Source organism: Ischnura elegans, chromosome 9 (genome assembly GCF_921293095.1).
Source record: "Ischnura elegans chromosome 9, ioIscEleg1.1, whole genome shotgun sequence".
NCBI classification, from domain to species: Eukaryota; Metazoa; Arthropoda; class Insecta; order Odonata; family Coenagrionidae; genus Ischnura; species Ischnura elegans.
Window position 1 is genome coordinate 36,692,055 of NC_060254.1, and position 14,393 is coordinate 36,706,447.

Below are 14,393 nucleotides of genomic sequence, written 5' to 3' on the forward strand. Positions count from 1 at the left end.
ATAACTGCTTGCTCTTGATCTGCCTTGTGTCATCAAGAATGCATCTGATTTCTCCCTTTACATTCTGCAGGAGCTTGTAAGTGTCAGGATATATTGGAGCGATATTACGCACCGCGAAAAGGCCTGATGCAGATGAAACGATTGAATGGATTGGATCCGGTGTGAGACCTAGTGGATTGGAGGCCGGAGTGAATGACAAAAAATATAGAAAGACGGCGAAACGAACGTAAGAGGGAAAAAAAGTGTTCTCAAACCCTAAAGAGAGGCCGGATTGAGGGGAGGTTTTATGTGAAGGCTAGGGGTTGAATGCAGGGGTACAGGGAGAGAAAATTGGTATATTAATCAACCTTAAGAAGAGAACTCAGCATCAACGCGCGTACTCTCACATTTTCTCACAGCCAATATACATTCTTTATGAATCTAAGAATCATTTCATTTCGAGGAAAAATATTTTTATGCATTAGTTAACCTTTATCCGGGCACCTCAAATTTTTAATGCAACCGAGCAGGCAGGGCCCAATGGACCCTCCTTGTTGATTTTTTTATTTTTGTCCAAGTGGGCTAACCTGCCAGCATAAATATCATTGGATTTTGTTAAATAGAGCCAATGTATGCTAAATCCATGTTTTTGAATTGATTTACATTATATTTTTCATAAATATCAATTTTTTCCAACAACGTATCGATGATAAATAACACTTTTTAATACCTAATTCACTCACTCAATAAATCAACGCGAACGTCATTTTGGATAGGTAAGGCTTGAGCTAACCCCAGATTGGGCGTATTAATAGTATACTTTCAGAGTAGAGGGGAGTTCCTTTCCCTGAGCCACATTGCATCTCGTATATTATTTAGGGGTGTAGAAAGACTAGGGTGGCTAGGATAGAAACCCAGAACCATCTTGAAAACTACGATACTATTTTAACTTTATAGTATGGCTTGTAGAATAAATGTTGGGTAATTCATTTCTAAAATTAAGAATTAAATGGCATTAAATTAATTCTTCAAACATCCAAATGCGCTGGTTTAAAATTGATTTTGGTTGTTTTAAAAAAAATTTATTGCACATTTTATTTGTGATCTCATGTAGTATTATCATATATTTCGCAGTTTATTAACATATTATGTGCTACGGGCGTCCGTCTTTTGCAAAAGCATAGTTTGCCATTTTTTATAACAAAGCGGCATATGCCTCCATAGAAGATTGTTAAAACAAGCGAAATTCATTCTTTAAAATGATTCATTGCGTCTACTCCTTGCATCAAAGGTTGGTTGTTATGGAATAACACAAGAGTATTGAAAATGGCTAGCATTTGGGTACATATCCGAATAACATAAAAGTATTTAAAATGGCCCGCATTAGGGTACATATCCACAGTACTGTGGTTAGCAAGGTAATTGCTAAAAATTACAGGTTTATTTGCTAAATTTCAAATACGTTATAAATCTTTTTAAGGTATGACATCGCCTTGCATTTTAAATTAATTTTCAAATGGCGTAATGCTGTGTAGTGAGATGGGAGAGAGAATGTTTCAAAGAATACAACGGCGGAGAAAACCCCCATGCAAGCACCCAAATCTGTAATAGAAAACCATACCATATCGCAGGAAAAAATCACTTAGGAGCCTGCTACTCTCTAGCCAACTCACCAATCGGACCATCGTATTTTGATTCATAACCGGCAGCCATAAGTTCCATGTCACCTTCAAGAAGAGCATTCAGCAAAGATAGTCCTGATGCAACTGAAATAATTGAATGGAGATGAGTCTGTGTGAGTTTTGTGCGATAAAAACCTGAGTTTCAGATTAGGAAATTAAAACGCCAACAGGAAGAGAAAGAAAAATACTCTGGAAGGCTAATAGACGTAAGAGGTGATAAGAAATGAGGCTTGTGATACTGAGATGTTGAATGAAAAGCTACGAAGAGAGTATTAGAAAATTGAATCCCACTGGGCAGAAACTCAGCATGAATCGCCTTATCCAACAGTAGAGGTGCCCTAAGAAACGTAAATAGGATTGATAGTAAAAATGACTTCCTTCCTCGAAAATAAAATTTTACATTTTCCAAGCTTGGTATTTTATAAGTTAAACTTTATTATGCTCCCCCTTTCAATATGAGCATTCTTTCAGTGGTAATGTGCGGAGCGATTGTATTTTTCACGGAATGTTTAAGAAAATTGTACTATTTAATTTAATCAGTTTTAATTTCCTACTAGTAGGTATGATTTTTCTAAATACTTAAAGGTAATGAGCTTACTTTAAAAATAAACAGTCGCTGGAGGCCAATATTTTTATGTGGCGAGAGAGAAACGAAATATTTGACAACACCCCAGATTGGTTTAAACTTAACTCCAGGCCACTGCTATAACCTACAAAAGGGTTCTTTGATATGCCACAGATAGAACAAATGTATTTCTCACTCTATAAATATTTGTAAGAAATTATGGCACTCAGTAATACATAAAGGGAGTAATTGCTCTACGACGAACAAAAGTGTAGGAGTGGGTTTCAGAAATTTAAGTAATACCAACGCCATTGCCAAATATGATGCAAACGTTACTTTGATATCATACCAGCTGGCCTGGCAAACGCTATTTTGCCTCATAAATAATTTATATTGAATATTTTGGTAGTCAAATAGAAAACAACTCACTTATTGTAAGAGTGTTGGAATTTAATATATGGAAGAGGAATGTGCGCTGTAAACGATGATAACCTATAAAAATAACTAAACATCAAATATTCATTTTTAGAACTCATTGGTCTTTTATTATCTTAATCAATGCATTTGAAATTTTGTACATTTCAATCACAAATTATGGCACCTTTTAGTGAGTGAAAGAAAGCTTATTTTACTTTTTAACGACAATAACAAAAGATTCATTTTGAGACTGAAGTAACGTAGAAACAGACGCCATCAACATACTGCCCATCATGACGCTCGTTGAGGGGGCAGTATGCCAAAAGCGCTGAAAACTCGGAATATTTATGGGATTTATTTTTCATATTTCCCCGTAAATCACGCGAAAATATTCAAATACAAAACTAAGAATGTGTATATATTTTTCTTTCCAATGGTATATATTTCAGCTCTATGTGATCATTCCGACAAATTTAAATTTGCAAAAGAAAAAAGGTCTGCAGGCATTAATTGCCAACTTAACATGTATTACTTAAGGAAATTATTCAGGGCCCATTACAGGTCGTGATGGGCTCTACGAAAGAATGAAAAATACTTTACGTCCCATTCTCAAATATACTGAATACACACACAATATTTTATAGGAAACTTTCAAGCAGTTTCGGAAGAGTTTTGTTACAAAAACTGTGACAAGAGAATTTTTTAAATTGGAGAGGAATTTGAGAAAGATTATAATGTATATATCCTTAAGCACATGAAATTTTTTCAATAAGTAGTCATCGATATCATATAATATCGATGGATATTAATGGATATTATATTGAAAGATAAAATATTATGTATTTTTAATATAGGTTGCATGAGGAAGAATCAGCTTGAGCCCCATCGGCAGGAAAAAAGTAAAATGCAGTCAGGGAAAGGATAGAAAAGTGTTATAGAACCCTGAGGGAGGCAATGAGAAGGGTAAAGGACGGGGTTTTGTGATGCTGAGGGGTTGGATGAAGGGGTACAGAGAGAGAGAAATGGCAAATTGAATCAACCCTGGGTGGAGAACACCCCATCAATCCTCCTACCCTCACCGTACCCTACTACACTATCCATTCCTCCCCTAGTGCCCAGGCTAATCCAGAGCATAGGAGCAGCTCACACAAAGGACTGTGAGCTACCTCACCCTTCCATCTCGTATTCCCTGGTAACGCCTTCACTCTCTCTCCCTTCCACCTAACCTCTCTTCCAGACAACCAGACTGGATTCGACCCGAGTTCGTTCTCAATTCCCCGGGCCACCAATCCTTTGGGCGCGACACATCCATTCAACACCGATCCTTCCAAAACCCCTTCTCCCGCCCTTTCATGCGATTCCATCCGCAAGAAGTGGTGTCGACGGACGAGGGTCCCAAGGTCCAGGTGAAACCTTCGATGCAAGAAACTCTTCCGGAGGCAAAAAGAGATCGTTGTATGGAGGAGCATACGTGCCTGCTGTGGGCTACATTATGTCAGGAGTCATTTATAATAAATTACTGCGAGAGAGTGTCACCAAAGGGGGTGATATCATAATGAATATATTTTTCACCTTTTTCCTACTAGTTAATTTAAAGTTTCATCTAGTTTATAGGAAGATATTATCTGAAGAGCACTACACGCTTATCAGTGAATCAACAATCGTAAAATTAGTTTGATGCAGCTCTCCCTTATACTGCTACCTCCTAGCATTATCATAAGGAAGCATTCAGCCTCTTTCATATCCTTAATTAACTGTCTCTTGAAATTCATTCCGTCTACTTGCCCTTTGGCAATTATCTTCCACAGCACACTGGGAATTAAATTATTTATTTATTCCCAAAGCACCGAATACAGAACAAATTAGACGTTTTACAAGGTAGTTTTCAACATATTTAACAATTTTATTACTTAAATTTATGAACTGAATAGGGTCAAACTACCCAGGCGAAACTCGAACCCACGGAAGCATGTTTAGCAGGCGAGGACTTTATCCCGCCACCGCTGAGGTATTATTCAAGCAAATGAGCGAAGAATAAATAAATAAGTAAGGCAATGGATACAAAAGTTAAGATGATGAAAACTTCCCTTCCGACCGGTCTTTTTTGGTGACAGTTTACTCGCGTAGAAATAATACTCATCATCTTTGAAGGTTCAGGGTGAGGAGCTATTTTCCTGATCAGCAAGATCCCGTATGTACGTCAAATATTTGAAATATGCTTATTGTAAAAAAAAGAGAGATGGCAAATTTCCACAAATTCATTTAATATCGCGTCACTTCTTTCTCAATTACATGAGATTCATTGCTTACTGAAGTTGTTTCAAACCGTTTCTGATACACAGATAGAAATAAAAACTAATCCATTAATAATGGGAACATTAATCATTCAGTTCTATCGAAAAATATATAAGAATCTAAAAATTTACTACCTTATCAAATAAATATGGTTCCTCTTATGAAGATGAACAAATGTGCAACTTTGATTCTCACCAACCGAGGTGGTTTGATGAGAAACTTCTGAACCTATCCAATCAATGTCCGACTTGACGAAAGAATGAGTTGAAATCTAGATTTTAAAAGAGGGACAAAGATAACGGAATTATACATACCTCGAAATTTGTCTGGATTAAAACAAAGTTTGCGAAAAAGAAAGATCAGAATTCAAACAAACCTTTATTTCCGAGCCATATCCGTCGAAAGACATCCCAGGAGCTGAAAGCAATTTGCGCAAGAGTGTCCCACGATTAATTTCGTCCCTCGAATGACGATCCTTAAATTTCAAAGATTGTGTGTGTTCAGCGTAATAAGTGGGAATGAAGCTCTATTACTTCGAACCGCACGTTTTAAATTAAGTTACGGCGAGTACAGACTAAGCGGAATAATTACGAGTAAAAATGCATGGTGGAAACATTTTTAGCAGCCGCGAAGTTCTTGCAACTAGACTTTATCGTATGAGCACCCGTACCGAAACCGGGATGAATTTTTCATGAACGGCATTGAATTAGCACATCAAACGATTACGGGCCAGCGCAATACCTCGGAAATGATTATTTTTTCCCTATTAAAAGGCTTCATAGCGGAGTTAATTAACGGCGAAATAAGTGAAGTGAGAACATTTTCAACTTTAATCAAGAGATATATAATCTTCCAAACCTTTCCCCACGGTTATTTATGCAGATTAATTTGAGTATTGGTCATAAAATATTTTAACTACGTAAAAGTACCTAGTCCATATTAGCTTAATATCACACTTCATGAAATTAAATGAAGAAAACATTTTGGCCCGGATCGAAGGTGATCTATGTCATCGCTCATTTCAATTAAAATAAAAGAGATAACGTGCATTGTATATCATGCACCCAAAAAATTCAGAGTGAAATCCAAAATTATATCAAAATTGCAACGACATTTATTTTAAGACGATTATTTCACTTTGTATACAATGATATGTGCTAGTTTTTAGAACCAAAGTTTTTTTAAAGTCTTCATTATGTCGGTCTAATGTAACATGCAACAAATGTAGATCCAAAATATTCTGAGAATCAGCTTGGACGATTTAAGAAGACTTGGAAAATTTTTAATTTACTAATTGATGATAGAGATTCAATAATGAGTCAATGGAATGGTAGTGATGCAAGTTAAAAGTGAGAACAGACATGAGTTAATAAAGAATTTGACATTCAATAGGCTTTTGTGTGTTTTGGCCTTAAATAGTCTCTTATTGGTCACTTCATCTTGTCTCAATAATGCCTATTCTAGAGGGGAAAAACCAGAGGAATCAGCTACGCTTTTGAATGAAGCTGGAACTTCGCGATCGCTTCGCCATCGCTTAGCGCCACTCTTGGCGCCAGGATGCGTGGGCCGCAAAGCCTAAACGATGAAAGATACGCAAAAACCGACGAAAATTTTCCCCAACGGCCCATAACTTACCCTGTTTACCCTTAATTTCACGTTTTTTGTGAAATCGTATGACAAATTAAGGGTGATGGTATTCAGGCGCCTCTCACTAACTAATAATTTAAAATTTTTCAAAATATTTTTTTGCCTATCCTTGCACCTGTATACCCGAGGGTCATCGAAATCCGATTGACGATTTTGAAATTTAAAAAAAATGTATTTTTGGGACAGCCTAACGGGAGGTGCGTGAGACCTCCCGTATTCCATACATATGACACGAAACTGGACGCTACGTAGGAAGGCACCATTCTTGAATGTGATGCCGTGAAGACGATGGATAAAAGCGTCAGCCCACAATTAACTCACCAGGTTGAAAACTTGAGAAGATTTTACCCGAATCCTTAATTATTCTTTAACTTCACCATTTATTTTGTTCTCTTTCTCCTTTCAGCCTATCCTACTTACTTTAATGGCCACAATTAACTCACCCGGTAGAAAACCTGAGAAGACTTTACTAGAAGACTTAAACATTCTTTAACTTCACCATTTCTTTAGTTCTCTTTCTCCACTCAGCCTATCCTACTTGCTTAAATGGCTCGCATAACCCGCGATCTGTTGGTCGTCTCTACAGAATTGATTAAGCGTCCGCAGCAGGCTATTCATCCAGTGTCTCGGTGCGCCGAACGCTAAACTGATGGAAACTGGGACACAACAAAGGAAGGAGATAAGGTCCGTCTACTGCGGTCGTCAGTGGACCAAAAGGAGGAAAAACATCATGCAGAACGCTGTTTTTAGAATTAAAAATGGTATCCATGGAAATGCTCAGTCACATATCTTGTATAAAATGTACGTAGGTACACATCGGGCACAAATATATTATGCTTCATGTTTGAATAGTGTATGCTATTAACTTACAGGCGAGGCCAGTAAATATTTTAATAATATGAACTTAATTTTAGACGGAAATGTAGTTGTAGGAGACCAAATCGGAGGAACTAAACTTGAAATAAAAATTGAATTTTTAACAAAATTACCCAACTCATTACTGTTAATTAGGTTAATTTAGATATTGTATGAATTATCAAAAATTTTATCTATAACTGAGAATCTTTTAGTCATTCGTGAATGAGCTGGACCTCCGCCACAACACCTTTTGGAACATAATGTTTATTTTCCTCGTCAAAAGTATTTATTATAATAAATTCCTTAATCCACCATTTTTCTCTATCAATCCACATTGACATCTTTTAAAATGCTGTTATTCTTTGTTATTTAACAAGATTTCTCGTAAATGTATATTAAACTAATATAATGAAATCATGTATCGGAAATTTTCCTCGGAAAAAGTACAGGGTAAAAAGCAAAGGAATTCCCCAAGGCTTTTTAAATTAGATATAAAGGGAAGTATTTGTAATGCCACATTGCCTTTGTGAATCATCATTCTTAATTGCTCATTGATTGATCAGATATATCCTTCATTATTCCAAAATGTATCTGCATAAAACAATCTCTATACAAAAGCTTCATTAATATAAAGTCAGATCGATTAAATAATTCCTGGCCAAACTTTCCATTCCTTTATCTTAATCATTGAGTAGACAGCTGTCTCCTGCAACTGCAAAATATGAATTTTTTTCCTTAGTAGCTTTCAATGAAACATCCTATTTCCTTCTCATGGGAGATTATATTTGATTATAAAACCAATCAAACCCTTTCAGAACTTTTCTTCACAAAGATGTCATTTCCTTCCAAAACTTTCGTTATGAACATAAGAAGAGAACATAAGTTTTCATTTTTATCACCCATATCCTCATTTCTCGCATGAAAAGATAATTCATCATGTTTTACACAAAGCCAATATTCCTGCATCACTCTTACCATTACTCAATATCTTGGCATACTGTGCTTCCTCCTACGCTTGCTGCCTGATGCTAATTCGTACGGTTTCCATGGGACTAAACATAAGACCCTGGATACGAATATGTCATTCCACAAAGGAGAACAAAGGTGAGTAATTCACTTGAAGACGTTCGTTTGCGCAGGGGATCCATCACCATTGTTCTACCCACCCGTATGCGAATATTCAATGCCATTGAATACTAATACCTCATACTAGATTAGCTTTCTCTTCTCTCTCCATTATCATGAAATACGAGGGGCATTACCACGCGAATACGAAAATAATGACAACAGTTTCATCAATGTTTTTTCCACCTAATAAAATCAATATTTTTTTTGCAAACTTTTAGATACATGGAACGAATTAAATGTAACTTTCCTAGTTATATTTAACTTACTTAACTCACTTCCCTTATTTCAAGGTCACTTCGAAAGCCATAAAAATAGGATATTTTCTATGCATATAAAATTCGAGGAATCAAGCGAGATGGAGTGGAATTGATTCATAATGAAAGGTGATTTGCAATTTTCCTCAAAAATAAATTTAATCCTGGTGGATTAAATTAATTTTTGTGGAAAATTGCAAATCATCTTTCATTATTTTCTATACAATTTAGGTGAAGTATTTTTCGGAAAATAATAACCAGTACACATAATATTACTTTCAAAAGTTTACAGCTTATCTTTAATTAATATAAATAGAAACTTTGAGACCTCAGATAGCCTCAAATTAGTTACAAAGGAAGCGTTATGATGGTTGCAAAGAGAAGAAATTTTATGACGTATTATGACAAGGCCTTTAGAAAGGACAGCTGCTTGCAACCAATCGCATTTTTTTGAACAGTTATGAGGCAAATTTTAAACACCCATCATTAAGGTTACAAAAGATCTAATACGATGGTTAATAAATAACCGGATAAATAAAAGGCAAGGCAGATTGTTAAAGGGGCGTAGTGAATCACTCAGCGGATACGTGGACAAGAAGGACAGGGCGTGAGAACGGAATGGAGGCGTTCGCTATGTGGGCATGGAGGAGGTAACAAGAGAGGCGGAGGGAAAAACGAACAGGGAGGAGGGATTCAAGCACGAATATGTAGTACACATATATTAGTAAAGAGGATTCTTCATTCAGCCGCTAAATTTGTTGCCACGCACCGTACAAATAGAAATAGGCTTACTAAGTCGCTACTCGCGTTGCTGATGGGCACAGCGATCCGAATAGGTTAGTTTCCTTCATCAAAGAAAACGAAAGGCATTGATTGCGATTCGTTACCCACCATTAGTGTATTCATAATATACAAATTATTTGGTTTTAGAAATCCCAGTTTAGGCGAATGGCAATGGTCAATTTTAACCGCATTTGTAAAAAGGCCAGATTGGCGCCCATGCGATGCCACTCCACGTCACGTCACAGGGACCTAGTTTCTATACGAGTAGATAGGAATTTTACATCGTCGAAGATTCACAATGAATGCATGAGGCACAGAGCTCGGGGAAACATGTCTTAATAATCACCTATTAAAACTAGCTGTGGTCGGAAAGTTTCCCTCGCTTGATAAGGTACTAATAATCCATAATTAAGCCAAGCGCTACCTACTAGCAGGGTACTCTGCTACCTGCTAGCAGCCTGCATCAGCAGCCTGCGCCTAGCGGTGCAAATGTCCTCGCCCCAAGGTTACCTCACTTTGCGGCAGCGGGAACCAGAATGACATCACACGGGCTTTTCCCGGCATTCATACTTAGCCGTCGCCTCTTGCACGTTTGAAAATTTTCACTTTTCATTTAATCGCGAAAAATTGATATGGTCATTTAAAAATCTAAGAGTGTGAAATGCGTACTCCAGAAGAAATAATATTTCTATTTAAGCAATAAAAAAATTAAAGGAAACCACCCTACTACACGGAGAGATAAGCTTTAATTAAGCATGCTAACCGGGTTTTACAATCACAATGATATACGAGCGATATTCCAAATGCATGGCATTTTAATATTATTCCTCTCAAAAAACCTCAAAGCAAATATTAAGAAAAAATGCATCGATTTGCTCTCATTACCACGCTGTTGCGGTAGTTTGAAATCAATAATAATCCTCCCAAAGTGGAAACAGAAATCAAGCAAATTTGGGTTGGAATAAGACCTCTTTGCATTGACCCTTGATATTGTGAATAGCAATAAATGTGGAGGGCGAGTAGTAGAATATTCCATAAGCAAAAAAGAAAAAAAGCAAGGGCTTGAATGCAGCCAATACCACGCGTGGAGAAGATGCTGTATAAATTTGTAATGGAAAAGACATAGGGTAGGTGGAGACGGGGGAGGAAGAAAACGGAGTTTAGTTTATTATACGGAAGTGCAATGGGTGCTATATGATGTTCCATTCAATTAAGAAAAATTCAAGAAAATTGTATGATTTGGGTTAGGCCGGGGATATCAAATAAACAAGGTGTGATAAGAAAAGAGGGGACTGCTATTATTCTGCGCAAACCGTTCAAATGATCGAAACTATACAAAGTGCCTAATCTTGTGACACAGTTGACGGCTAAAGCAAAAAAATTACGTTTGTTTACGTCGAGTTTATTACGCAGAAATGGCGGTAAGTGTCTTACCATGTACGTCGCCGCGTTCAACGGCAGGGATGATAGAGCTAGAGAAACAGCATATATGCGTTAAATTTTGTTTAAAACTTGGAAAAAGTGCTATGGAGCTGTTTGGAATGGTTCAGCGAGCCTTCATTAAAGAAGCTGTTAGTCGAAGCCAGTGCATTGAGAGATACATTCGTTTTAAATCGGACAGAACCTTGACAAAGACAATGAGGGCTCAAGGGGAGCCCTTCAGGGAAACAACACACCGGGGCCGGGAACCAAGTGAGAGACTTATACGTCCGATCACCCGGGGAGGGGCTGGAGAGGAAGGGAAAAGGAAAGAGGCGCCGCCACGATAGGAGCCCGACGACGCCTCTGGGGTAGGATAGGAGCGGAAGGGATGGGATGGGACGGGGAAAAACACCTCAAAGCAATAGAAGCTAAGAGGGCCCAACTAAATAGCGAAATCAGTCAAAGCCATTAACGTGCCAGCGATTTTAGAGGATTTTCCTATGAGGGAGAAAAATCCATTGATCATAGAAACTTGTCAGATGAAGTTTCGCAAACGGGGAGGCCTTCCACATCCACAGAGCCCAACTATAACAAATTTGTGAACGATTTCGCGCGGTAAAATCGCCACTTAAATGTTAGGGAGGTAGCCAAAGAGGTGAACATTAATTTTGGATCCTGTCAGATATTTTTGATAGACATTTTGGGCGTGACTCGCGTTGCATCAAGATCCGTCCCTCATAATGGCGTTTCGATCACGATAACGCGCAGGCTCACACGCTGATAATGACAGTTTTTCGCCAAAATATTCGTGACTCCGCAGCCACCCTTCTTTCCAGACGTGGCTCCATCAGGCTATTTTTGTTTTCAACGTTATAATCAACCTTCAAAGGGCTCCCATTCAATGCTATTGCGGACATTAAAACTATTTGTACGGCGGACTTGAAGAGGATCCCTAAGGCGTCTTACCAGACAGTGGTCGAAAACTGGAAAAAACGCTGGAAAAGGTGTGTCGTGAGCCATTTATGTTCTTTGAGGGTAAGAAGTTCAATTAAGCTATATCAGTAGAAATAAACAAGCTATAACATCCGGTCTTTTATTGATCACACCTTGTATCCTATGCAAGCCAAGTAAATTAGTGTGAGTATGATAGAGAAACGTAATATTTCCTTAACAGCAAGTAGGTTAAAGCCTTACTTATGCTTAAAAGAAAATTTTATTTTACTTCATAATTAATTATATACTTTCCTTTACATCGCTTTGTTTCACATAGGAATAATCTAGAAGATGTTGTGCAGAATAAACAAACTTTAATAATATTTTTTAAATTATAAACTATTGTGCAGATCCAGTGTATTTACTTAATGAGAGAGACAACAATCAAAAATTTGTGAGATTACAAGCAAAAATTAATTTACTATTTGATTTACCTTGATTAATCCAGCTTATGATACAGTTAAATAATTTATTTATTGAATAAAGCTTATTAATATATTGAAAATGACAACTACCTGAAATTTATGAAATGACAAACTGAAATTAATTTATGAAATAAGCAAAATCCTTGCGTTGTTAAGGGGTAACAGCGACGGAAACTCAGCTAAGAATCTAATGTGATTTGTCCTTGAGCGTAAAAGTAAGAGCTAGAGATCAACTGTTTGTTAACACCATCTTAAACTTATATACGTTTCCTTTCTCAACTCTCTACTAATGATAAATATAAGGTATTGTCATAAAGTTCGTCGCAAAAGTAGTTTACGTGCAACAATGGTATTCTTGAGAACTAACACGGCGACTTATAAATTCAACAGACTGGCATAACACGAAAGGAAAGCATTTAAAGTATTTTCTTGGAATAACTTCGCATAACTATACTCTTTGGAATCTGATTCGTGATTTTAAAATATGCCTCGAGGATTTATTCAATAACTAAATTGCAAAACTTTGACTAGTTTCCTGTGCATATTTTTCGTTTTAGCATTTCACTGCACTGAGAAGGCCTGCGGTCTCCCGAGCAAAAGGAAACATACATCATCCTACGCCCTCATCATCGCTCTATTTTCTTTCATGAATATTCATCGCGCGAATTTCCCTAGGGGGGAATAGCACTTCGCTCACGGACTCAGAGAGCACTAATTTTCCTGCACTTAGCCTTCCGCGCGAAATCCTCCGGTCAAACATCAGCGAGGATATGGCGTTTCAATGTAAACCAATCCAGTGATGGGCATGATTTTTCTCTTCACCGGCGCAAACTCCATCTTCAGCTTGAATTCTGGTTCGCCCCATGGTCGCTATAACCTCTTCAGACCTAAAAGGGTATTTTACGGTGAAAATTTACGTTTGCCACAATTTTCTATAGAAAAAGAACTGAATAATTATTATTCGGCTTATACAATGATAATTGTAGATATAGCAACCTGTTTAGTATCCCATGATACGCATCATAAATACAGATTTGCTTTCCTGGTGTGTATTCCGTTCAACCTATATATACTTTACTATATATCTATTATTTACCTAAATGACTTAACAATTACCCTCCATACTTTTTCCAAAATTTCAATTTAGCATGGAAAATACGAGAAACTTGTCCGTTGGCTGCGTTCATTTAAACTAAATTCCCGGAATAAGTGTTACTCGGTGTACTCAATCTGTAACTTTCTTTGATTTTATAAACCATTTAAAATATCACCCTATGACAAGTTTCATTATATAAAAAAATACCAATTTTGCAAGCACAGCAATAATGAACATAAAAAGAATTACTCTCGACTAAAGGCTCATCCCTAAATAATAATATTACCGGTAAAAAGTGACAATTAACACGACAAACCATGCACACCTAACTCTTCCCCATAACTAACGTGGTGATTAACTCGGGATATGGATCGAGTTGAAGTGGGTTGGGTTAGGTGAGGGTAAAGCGCCCCAAAAAATCCATATGCGTTTGAACTTCACATATTCTGGATAGGGGAGCACTTCATTCCCAAGTCTACCACGCATTTATAGGATTTTGGTTGATGGTGTCCGAGCTTCGGATCCAAATCGGATTCCGAAATCTGGTTCCAAACTCGGAACCCCGGTATTAGAAGCCAAGCGCTCTAACCACTAGACTACCACCGTATTCAATCAATCAATAAGTTTATTTGTCATTAAATGATGTAAATCACAGTAGACATCGTCAAAAGATACATACAGACATAAAAGGAAAAACAATATGAAACAGCATTGATGAAAAAACTATGTATAAGTCAAGTATTACAATAATAATAATTGACCCTTTAGTCCCTTTAATCCTAGACCACCTCATCACAGAGAACTTCGAGATCCCCGGACATGTATTCATCGTTTGAATACATGGGAATT